Genomic DNA, 11561 nt, shown 5'->3' with positions numbered 1-11561 from the left:
GAAGAGAGAAAGAAAGATGTACCCGAAACCATAGCTTTTAACAGTGACTGAAATAAAGGTTCACAGATACAAAATGCCAAGAAAAATGATCACAGCTGAGTCACCAGGCCTTGCTAAAAGTCCTGGCTGCTCTTGAAGAGAATATTGCCCCTACCTGCTGCGTTTGGGATGCGCACAATATCTCCACCAGGATAAAACAGCTCGGAGTTTATGTTAACAGCAGCAACAAAAGCTCCACTTCGACCAGCACCTCAGTTGCCGGAAAATATCAGCACTTCAGGACTTTTGGGAGAGAAATGCAGAAAGGTTGAAGAGAAGAGAAGAGAATGTAGTGTGTATATATTTATTCATTCAGTTTAGCCTCTATTTATAGGAGAGGAAAAATGAAACTGTCAACACACTTAATGTCTGAATTAAACTGCTTCATTAATGAAAAAATCAAAACTGATCAGATTTTGAATTTAAATTATTTGTAACAGCTTTTCACATTAACACCCACATTATTATCAGAACTTAAGTTAAGTTCTGATTTGATTCATCAATACTTAAGTCTTGATTCTGATATCAGAACTTGTTAAGTTCTGATTTTATTCATCAGTTCTTAAGTTCTGATTCTGATATCAGAACTTGTTACAGATCAGATTATTTGCAGGTTCAATGTATTTAGACTAAGCCCACTAACAAAGTGACTTAGCCTATTTCAGTACCCAGCCCAATAATCCAGTCACCGATAAATAAATTCGAATTAAAATAATTCTCAAATAAATAAAATCCTCGCCCAGGTCGCCTCGCGTACGCGAGACGCCGAGACATTCGCCCAAATCGCCCTTCGACCCGACCCGGTCCGGTCCGGTCCAGTCCAGTGCGTTACGTGGCGTGGCGTGGCGTGGCGGGGCGCGCGTGTGTGTGTGTGCGCGCGTGAAGCACACAACAACATAATGGACCATCACACACCTTAATAGTTGTATACTACTCATGTGGGTAATACCATATAAAGCACACAACCCCCTTTATTTATTTCAATGTGGGACAAACATTCTCTAATTTTCCAAGCTTTTCCAAGCTACTTTCAACTCTCATTTCATATGGATTTCATTAAGAAAATTCTTAAAACCATACATGAAAATTTAAGTTCAAATATCATTGAACAATTTCCAATCATTAGATTTTAGGATTAACATCAAGAACATAATTAAATTAAGCTCTAAAATCCTAATTTTCTAACAGAGAGTTCTTTCATTATCCCTTTTTCAGTTGCAATGTACTTCCTACTTTATCATTTTCATTATCTACTTTCCGTTACAACGTACTTTTAAATTCTTTATCCCTCATGACACCCTTTCTTGAGTTTCAAATTAAAAACTAAAACGTAACATATACAAATTTTTTATCAATTACGCCCAAACTTGATCTCGCTTACAATTAAGCACTCGCCGCTCAATACACCATTTTCGAAGCTACAAAAATGTTAGTGATATTAGTTTTTAATAAAAAAAAACTCCAAATGCTTATTTATTATTTAATCATACAGACTCCAAATGTTTTTACATACCTACAAAATGGACCTAAACAAATTTCCGGTTATTTAAATATGTTGTGCACAAATTTACCCTCCCGTGACAATTACGCACTCGCCGCTCAAGACACCATTTTCGAAGCTACAAAAGTGTTGGCCATATAAATTTTTAATTCAAAATTAAAATTTTTCCAAAATATAGGTTTACATTACAACACAATAAAAAAATTTGGATCCCAAAAAAACTACCGTTATTTACATACGCACGTGCCAAAACATGCACTCACCTAAAAATTATACACTCACATTGCATGACACCCTTTTCGGAGCTAGAAAAATCTTATTTATACGGTTTCTTATTTAAATTAAAAAATACACACATAAATTAGGTTTACATTACAAGCCAACAAAAAAAATTACTAAAAACATTTTCCATTTTTTTAATATGGGAGTCCAAAAATAGCCCTTTATCTAATTTTATTTCGTTCAAAAACACATTAACACAACTTCATCACGGGGAAAAAGAGAAAAAAAAATTAAAAAGACCCCAGAACGCCACTTGTTCTGGGTGTCAGTTGTAGAATCCCACAAGTACAGGCGTTCTGTACCATAAATGGAATTTTTTGAACATATGTACTAAAAAAATTACTTCTCCATTCTAATATACCAAAAAAGGGACGGAGCCGGCGAGCTGGACCACTTTAGAACCATTTTGATATTTTGTAATATCAGAAATTCTTACTAGTAACTGCAGTATAATTAATATTTTAGTTTTAAGTCAGCTTTATTAATTTTTTGTACTATAAAGTAATTATTAAAAAAATAATACTTTTAAACATACATAAAAAAATATTAAAATTGCATACTTAATAATGAAACAATATTCATTTTATTAATAAACATAGAACATACATTGATATATACTAATTATGTCGAAAAGTATGACCGTTGGAACTTAATATGAATGCTAACATATGAACTGTGCGATGCATGAGTTAATTTTAACGTATATAATATTAGTGTTTATATAATAATTTTCTTATAATGACAAAAGAATATTATATAAGATAATTAAATAAATATTTATTATTGAAATTGATGAAATTAATAACATAACATTTTTGACAATTTCAAACTTTCGATAATTAAAATATTAAATTTGAGAATTTTCGTGTTTTTTATTATGTGTACTTTATTTTTATTTTTTCTTAAAAAATTAAAATTTTGAAAAAGTGATTGTAATTTAAATTATAAAAAGGGATATTGTTTTTAATGGAAGGTCCAAACAAATTATCCCCTAGTTTAATTATAACAGTACTGTATATAAAGATAAAATATAGAGATATTTTATATAAATTAAATAGGTTTTAAAATATACATTTAATTTATTTAGAATGAATTTTCAAATAATTATGTCATTAGAATTATATTCTTATATATATAAGCATAATGGAGTTCTTATAAAAAAATTGGTACTATACAACCAAAACAATCTCAACAGTTGATCTGATATTTTTAAAACTAAATGATCATTATCATATTTAATTAAAAATAATTATATTGTTCTACTATTCAAACACTGGAATACGTTATAATGTCCTAATACATACCTACATATAATATGATATGATATAAAAGGATCACATTATTCAAATACTATTTAAATACTAAAATATGTTGTAATGATATAACTGTAGACAAAGCATGATTAGATATTCTACAATATATAGTTGTATGATATATATCGTCAAAAAATTAATTCAATTCAACATCCTTTTATTTCACAAAATATACGTATTTATTGCAATAATATTTCAACAAACTAACATAAAAAATATTGCAAAATCAAAAGTAACAATATATATTTACAATAAAAAAATTATAAAATAATTTTTAGAAAACCGTGCATTACACGGGCAATAAGCTAATATTTTAAAAAACATAAACCCGATATTAGGTCAAGTATATTTTATCAATTGAATTTCTATTTTTTTATTTTATATTAATATACATTTATTCATTTTTGGACAAATTAATATATTTATTTATTAAGTATAGATGTATAAATTAATACATATTTTGTTTAATATTTCTTTTACGGCCTGAATTTTTAAACATGTACCCGCTATATAAATTTATATATACATGCTACATTTGTTCTTAATGTATTTGTCTTTTTTAATAGTATTAGTTTAGGACATTAAATTTTTCTGCTTAATAGTATCAAAATGTATCTGATGTAGAGAGATCGTGTGGGTAAGAGGTTTGTTTGTGATGAAAAGTAGAAGTTTTTGAAAAGTAATAAACAATTTTTTTAAAAGGGATTAATCAACCAACCAAATTATCCTACGTGTATAGATGCCTGTCTCACCAACTACTAATTCATTACATGCGTCTCAAACCCCTTTTGTTGTTCCTTATGAATATATGAGATGAATATTGTGCATAACACGACTATGTACTGTCGCTATAAGAGTTGCTTAAATGAGAACCCCCACTAATTGAGAACTGAGATTTAATCTCAGTCACAGCTTTTTAGTAATTACTTTTAATCTAGACCGCACATTTTAATTTAGTTCATCTCTCTCATTATCTCCTCTCACCCCCACCAGACTCATGCCAACGCTGTTGCCTTATCCCCACCGATGCCTTTCCTCCGCCACCGCCCATCTCCACTAAATCTATCTTCCCCTATATATATATATATATATATATATATATATATATATATATATATATATATATATATATATATATCATAAACATCTACATACATACATACATACATACACTTCATATTCAGATTTGATGTCGCTATTGTACCAGGCCCGTCGTCACCACCCCAGCCCCGCCGCCTCTCTGCCGCCCTCTTATTCACTCGCTCTCACATAAACCACTTCTCTGATATGTGCGATTTTCAGATCTGCTGCTTAATATTTTGCAAATTTTCATAAAAGTCTGGTGATTCTTTTTAAGTTTTGTTGTTTTGTGTCCATTTTTTTTGATAATTTTGATATGATGTCGGTTGTCGAAGTTGATGAGTGAAGCTAGTGGCTGGATCTGGTGGGGAGAAATAGTGGCTGGATGTGGTGATTTTTGTTTTTCGATGGTGATTTCTCATTTTCGGGTGGTGATTTTTGATTTTCCGGAGGAGATTTTATATTTGACGGTGGTGATTTTTTGGTGATCTCCGGATGTGGTGGTGGTTGCCAATGGTGGTGGTGGCCGGAAATGGTGGTTGCCGGTGGTTGGAGATGGTGGTGGGTGGTAAGTAGAAAGAAGATGATGGAAGAGGTGATGGTTGGAGATGATGATGATACTTAAAATGAATGGTATTGATTTAAATTTTTTATGGTTGATATTAGATCTCATATGTCACAAAAAAGGGTTCTGACTGGCGTAAGACCTCACTATAATCATATTATGTTTGAATATAGAAGGCTAGAAGCTCGTCAACAATAATTCACCAATCCTAGTCCTCATTCAAGATTAATAGTATTATACTAGTTTAGATTGTCTCATGTTCTCGGTCTTTAGTTGGCGTGATGTTATTATCTCATTGGTCTGTTTTAATCTGGCGGTAATTTTTCTCATAATATTTTACTTTCGAGCAAATTCTATTTCTTTTAATCTATTATAACTGTCATTTTCCTACATCTAATATCATTAACACTTATCTATTAAATTTATGTAAAACAAACTTCTTTCGTACTTCTGTCGGATTCTCCCCATCTCCTGATGGAGCGTGTTTTAACTTTTTTGTTGATTCAATCTAATTGTCCTATTTATTAATTTATTAATGTGATAGTATAATATTTTAACAAAAGTTATTTTAAAATATAATTATTTTAAATTTTAAATATTTATAGTTCAAATTTTAATAAATAACTAACGTAAAAGCCCGTGCGAAGCACGTGCCTGTATATTTATCGAAATATTATCTCGAACCAACTTGCACCTATATAGAAATGATTTTTGAATACTAAAAATGTTTATTTTTTATTTTATCATTCGTACAACAATTATGTAATAATGACAATATATTTTATAAATTTAATTATATATCATAAAATTTAAATAGATAAAAATGTGATGACATAAAGTTTATTATTGAATTGTCTTGCTTCTTTTTCTTTTCATACATAAGATTAGACAACTTAAGTGGTGAGAGCTTACTTATTTTTTATCGTAGAGTTCGATTCCCCCTCATTCCGAAAATTTTGAGAGTAGATACTTTTTGTATAGTATATAAGTCTAATTACTAAAAAAATCAAAATTATATTATTAAAACAAAAATATTTGAAGTGTGTTTATAGAGATATGTATCGGATCACTTCAGGCTCGGGAAGTGTTATCTCCGCCCCCGATCCACGAACTCACCCGAAACCCCAACGAAGATTCTTTTCCTCTTTGACCCCCCCCCCGAACGGGAATTCCCGCCAGGATTCGGGAAATAATTTAAAATAATAATTTTGTATTTTTAGTATTTTATGGTATAAACAATCTACTAATTTGTATTATACAAAAACATTAATAAAATCTCATTTTTAATATCAAATAATATTAAAATTGATTTATAATATAGAGAAATGACAAATTAAAAATTAGAAATAATATATTACATTATTAAAAAATTGATCAACACAATTATAGATTATTTTGAAAATATAATAATATTTAAAATCCTATTATATACACACACGCGCGCAGTGAGTAAATTAATAAGAGTATAAGACATATTAAAACTAATGTAAAATGACATGTTCTCTTAGAACATGATAACAAACGAAGTACACTCAGAAAAGTATCATAATAAAAATTAATTTTGGCCAAAATGAGGGCGTAAATTATTGTCTTATTTAATAAATCTTTTAGCAATAATTTTCTTATTTTAGAAATATACTTAATAACAAATAATGAAATGCACTACGTTTAATGTATTATTTATATCAGATCAAATTTTAATATTTTATTTTTCCGTATCACTGACCGACTAATCTAAATCATTATTCTAAAAGTCAATACGGTTTAACCAAGATATCGACCGAGTACACATACTCGATCTATTCGATCAAGAGCTGATTTTTCATTAGTTCGAATTAAACATGTTCTACCAAAAATTTGGTATTGGATCAATACGGGTCAAACGCGGGTTGATTTAAGTCCAACTCGGCGTTACGTTGTAAAAGATGGGACGCGCCCAGGACTGTAGGACGCGTCCACTATGGTGGAAGCGTATACCAGAAGTGGTATTTTGGAAAAGAAGATGAAATGCGCGCCCCAGATGTGTGGACACGTCCTGATTGTGTGGAATGTCATGAGAGATGGTTGCTAGAGGAAAATACAAACTCCATGAAGGACAAGGCGCGCCTAGTGACTCAGGACGCGTCCTGTGCTGGGGAAATATATTTTCAGGAGTGAGTTTAGGGCAATGCATGCAAGCATGGAACGAGGAATAGAGATTATTTTCACTAACATATTTGTTGTAGGTACTCTTTGAAGAATTCCCTCCTTGAGACGGTCAAGGAGGGGGATGTCCGTGAAAAGCTTGAAGGCCTCCAAGGGTATGCCTGATGACCGAAGGCCTCCTCCTATATTCAACGGGTGTCCTCGTTGGGGATGCGAGGTTAATTTTGGTGTGTGCTTTGGAATCTCTGTTCTTGTATTCAACGGGTGTCCTCGTTGGAGAACTTTGGAGTCATCCTACACTTTGCACCCGAGAGCTTGGGATCACCGGTCCTGCTATCTGGTGGGTTATCCCCATTCGGGGGACAAGGACGCGTCCGGAATTTGGGGTAAACCGTGGCTATACCTGCGTTCGTAAATCAAGGGAGGTAGTTGTAGCGGAATGTTATCCTTGCGCAGGGAGATGCACTATCCATGAATTCCTACGATTACGGACGAGCCTTGGGAATTCGCGGTTGGGCCTCATAATTGGACATTCCTAAAGCTAGCGGAAGATGGATTCTGGATGGGTTTCTGTCGGGCCTAGGAATAAGAAGTCTAAGCCCATTAGACTTCTTGTTCCCCAAGAACTACGTCAGGCTTGATCCCTGGATAAAGGGTACGTAGGCACATTGAGAGGGCTAAGATGTTGAGAGCTGAAAAGGAGCCACCATTTGCCCTAATCAATCTCAGCTACCGATTAACACACAACCACCACACACCGCTTGATTTCCCGGCGAAGAACCACCATCATAGATCTTAATTTCGGTGAGAAACCTCAAACTTTGTTGTTACCAGATTTCTCCGTCAACAAATTGGCGCTAGAAGGAGGGGTGTTAATTAAGATCATAATCTTGGGAGGAAAAGATATCTTACAATCATGATGGTAGTTCTTATGATGGAAGTGATAGAAAATCTGAAGGAGGGGGCGAGGGAGGCTACACTCACCATGAACCCTATATGCCCAGAAACATGGTAGATCCTCCGAGAGCTCCCGATGTGGGAGGAACACCTCTAGTTCTCATCAGCAACGCTGACATCTTGGAGCAGCTGTACCGCATGGGGGATACTCTGAACAACTTTCACTCAAGGCTGAGTACGGTGGAGCGTCGTAAAATGAGGAGGGGTCAGTATTTACCCCGCCGTGACCACGCCATAGGAAAAGCACATGTGGTAGAGGGAGATGCCCAGGATGCCCGTGTTCAGACCAGCGAAGGAAACCCGCGAATCACTCCACGGTGCTTCGAATATTCTAATGATGTAGAGCCTATTATGGAGCTTGTCGATGAGGAAACTAACGGAAGAGAGAGGCCTCGTCTCGGTAATCAGGTTGTACCACACCCACATAGAACTGGGCGTACGATGGACGAGCGTCGTCATGCGGAGAATATTCAGAATCAAGATGAGGAAATAAGAGATTTTTCAACTCTAAAGAGAAGGCTTGGCATAAGGTTGGAAGATGACGATTTGAGGATGTTGCTGCTAGAATGGCAAAAGGAAGGAAACGGTGGAGAAACGAGGCCCCGTGATACAGCGAGTGTGCCCCCAACATACCCAATGGATAATAGGGTGCGGCACCGCGAGCACGAGCATGCCCCTCCATGAGGAAGGTTTGGAAATTACGGCCGAGGCTACCAAAGGAATGGACGAGGAAGGACGGGATACCAATTTGGAAGGGCTCCATATAATGGGAGACGAGAGGGCGCACCCTCAACTGATGAGGTGCCTTTCGTCGTTCATGTGGCTTCTCACAGTGCTACAGGCAATGGATCGAGGATGCGTCCTCATGACCGGGATGGTGTTCAAATTCAAGAGAGGTTGCAAAATAATGATGAAGTACCAAGATGCGGACAGGATGAACCTCGTGCACCAGGGAATGTCCAAAATTAAGATGGAAATTTACCACAGCCACAGCCTTAGGGCGAGGGGCGGCAAGATCCACCGGTACACCCGGGGGTAACCAAATTGAACAACAACAGGTTATGGAGCAACCCTAACAACTTAACATTCAAACCATTCTTGGAGTAGGAACATTTAATGTGAATGATCTTAAGAGGCTACTCAACCATCTTGAAGGAGGTAGGGTAACAACAACTGCTCAAGCCCCATCCCCTTTTTCTGATGTTATAAGGGAAGCGCAGTTGCCTGTGGGATACAAGAACATGACCAATGACTTGCGCTTTCATGGAAACTCTGACCTCGTGGAATACATGGGACGTTTCAACATTGAGATGGATGTATATCAGGGACCTGACCTAGCACGATGTCATCTTTTGGTGGCAACTTTTAGAGAAGGTGCTCAACAGTGGTTCCAAAAACTTGGTCCTGGAGTTATCACATCCTGGGAACAAATGAAAACCTTGTTTCTGACTCAGTTCCAAGCTGCGGTGAAGTATATGCCGCCTGTTACCACAGTGGCCAATGTGAAACAGAAAGAATGAGAAAGCTTGACTTAATATTTCAAAAGGTTTAATGCAGAGTCTACCTTGATGAGAGGCACAACTGATGAAATACTGAAAATACTCCTTATAACTGGTTTGCGCGTGGGAACAGATTTCTGGAAACATTTGCAAGGAAACGACCATGTGTCGTTGGCTGATGTACTTGCGCAGACTGAGTCCTTCAAAGCAATTGAGAAGTAGCTTGATGAAACAAAGAAGAATGATAATACCCACAGTTCCAAGGGGCGAGCTAAGAGGAGGGACAGGTCCGCGAGTCCAGATTATCGGCGGAATGCCCGGAGCCCTAACAGGGTGAATGCCGTGAACGTGCGGAGAGAGTGGAGTCCACCGTCGAATTATGAAAAGAGGGTGAGCAATTACACTTCATTGTAGAATCCATTGATCACATCTTTGAGGTAAATAAGGACATAGGAATCTTTAAAAAACTAGAGCGTTTGACTTCATGGCAGAGTAGAGACAAGAAAAAATATTGTGAGTATCATGAGTTTACAGGCCACGATACTCATGAATATCGTCACCTAAAAGATGAAATTGAGGAATTAATCAAGGCTGGATATCTAGGAGAGTGGATTGACAAGGTAAAACGACGCAGAGGAAGCGATGACAAGGGGAAAGATGAAAGGCATCCTTCATAGGCAAATGTTGTTGAGAAGCCAACGGAAGTTAAGTTCCAAAGAGCTGGTAGTATTAGGGAAATTTTTTGGATGACACCTGTTTGTTGGTGATAGTAATCGGGCGTTGGAGAAAAATGCGAGAGAGGCACGACACCTATCACTCTCCAACATTCATAGCTTGGAGGATCGGCCTCCAAAAATATTCAAAGAAGAATCTGCTGATATTACGTTTAGGGAAAGAGAGTCAAGATGGGTGCATCATCCTCACAACGACGCGTTAGTAATAACTATTCTCATTGGGACGATGAACATGCATCGAGTCTTCTTAGATAACGGAAGTTCTGCAAACATCTTGTATTACAACACGTACAAGAAATTGGGTTTCCCAGATAGTGACATGAACTTCGAGGATGCACACGTCTATAGCTTTACTGGAGAAGCGGTGAGAGTTATGGGATCGATTAGGCTTCCTATCACGCTTGGGGAAGGAGCGCTATCTGTTACTCAGATGATAGACTTTAAAGTGATGGATCAGAATTCCGTACACAATGTGCTGGTGGGTAGACCTTGGTTGGGAGCATTCAGACTGATAACCTCGCGAACCCATGATCACGATTAGCCCATGATAGAACTCATCGTCACCATGGGTTCATATGAAAACATGATATAAAACACAATATAAACTAATAAAAATACTTATTAAAACCAGAGTATGTCATAAGAGTAATAAGGTTCAAAGTAAAGAAAACTATCATCCACTGATACAACGAATAAAAAAATCACAAGAAAACATATGCTTCCTCTTCTTTGGTTGCTATGTGCTAAAACGGTCTTCTTCCTTCTCTCCTCGCTCCTTGCTTGATACCACACACTTGTGAAACGTCTCTGAAACTACTTATATAGAAGCCCACAAGAATCAGCCGTCTCAGAAGTCCAACAGAATAAGGATTATAAAAAATCAGTATTAAATTTCTCGCCCCTGAGCGGGACCGCCCAACAATCCTGAGCGGGCCACCCCTCTTTCCTGAGCAGGCGCCCAGCAGGTTACTAGAAAATTCCTTATTCTGCTCCCGATTTCTGCTGCGTCTGTGCTTCCTAACTTCCCACAGATCCAATGCTAGCACTCCCCTAGGCTTATTCCTAATGAAATCTCCCCAGTAACGCAAGTTATACCTGAAATGCACAAATACTAGAAAAAACGCATCAAATACATAAAATACCTGATTTCAAGACATCAATTCAAAGCCATTATAAGACGTTCTAAGTGGTATAAAATGCCATCTTATGACACCCCTAAACTTAAATCGATGCTTGTCCTCAAGCGTCACGGACTCAAAAAGCAAAACAAAAACATGCATGAATGCAATCATACATGAAAATGCAGCGATCCACCTCACAATAACTACACCAACCAACTCAAACATCTCAACAAATGCAATTAGGCGAATAAAAAATCAATCAAATCATGAGACTAACATACAACTAGAAACGTGGTGTGTGCAGATGCTTAACAATATGCTTCGA

Source organism: Apium graveolens, chromosome 3 (genome assembly GCF_009905375.1).
Source record: "Apium graveolens cultivar Ventura chromosome 3, ASM990537v1, whole genome shotgun sequence".
Taxonomy (NCBI): domain Eukaryota; kingdom Viridiplantae; phylum Streptophyta; class Magnoliopsida; order Apiales; family Apiaceae; genus Apium; species Apium graveolens.
Note: the sequence above shows the minus strand (reverse complement) of the source record.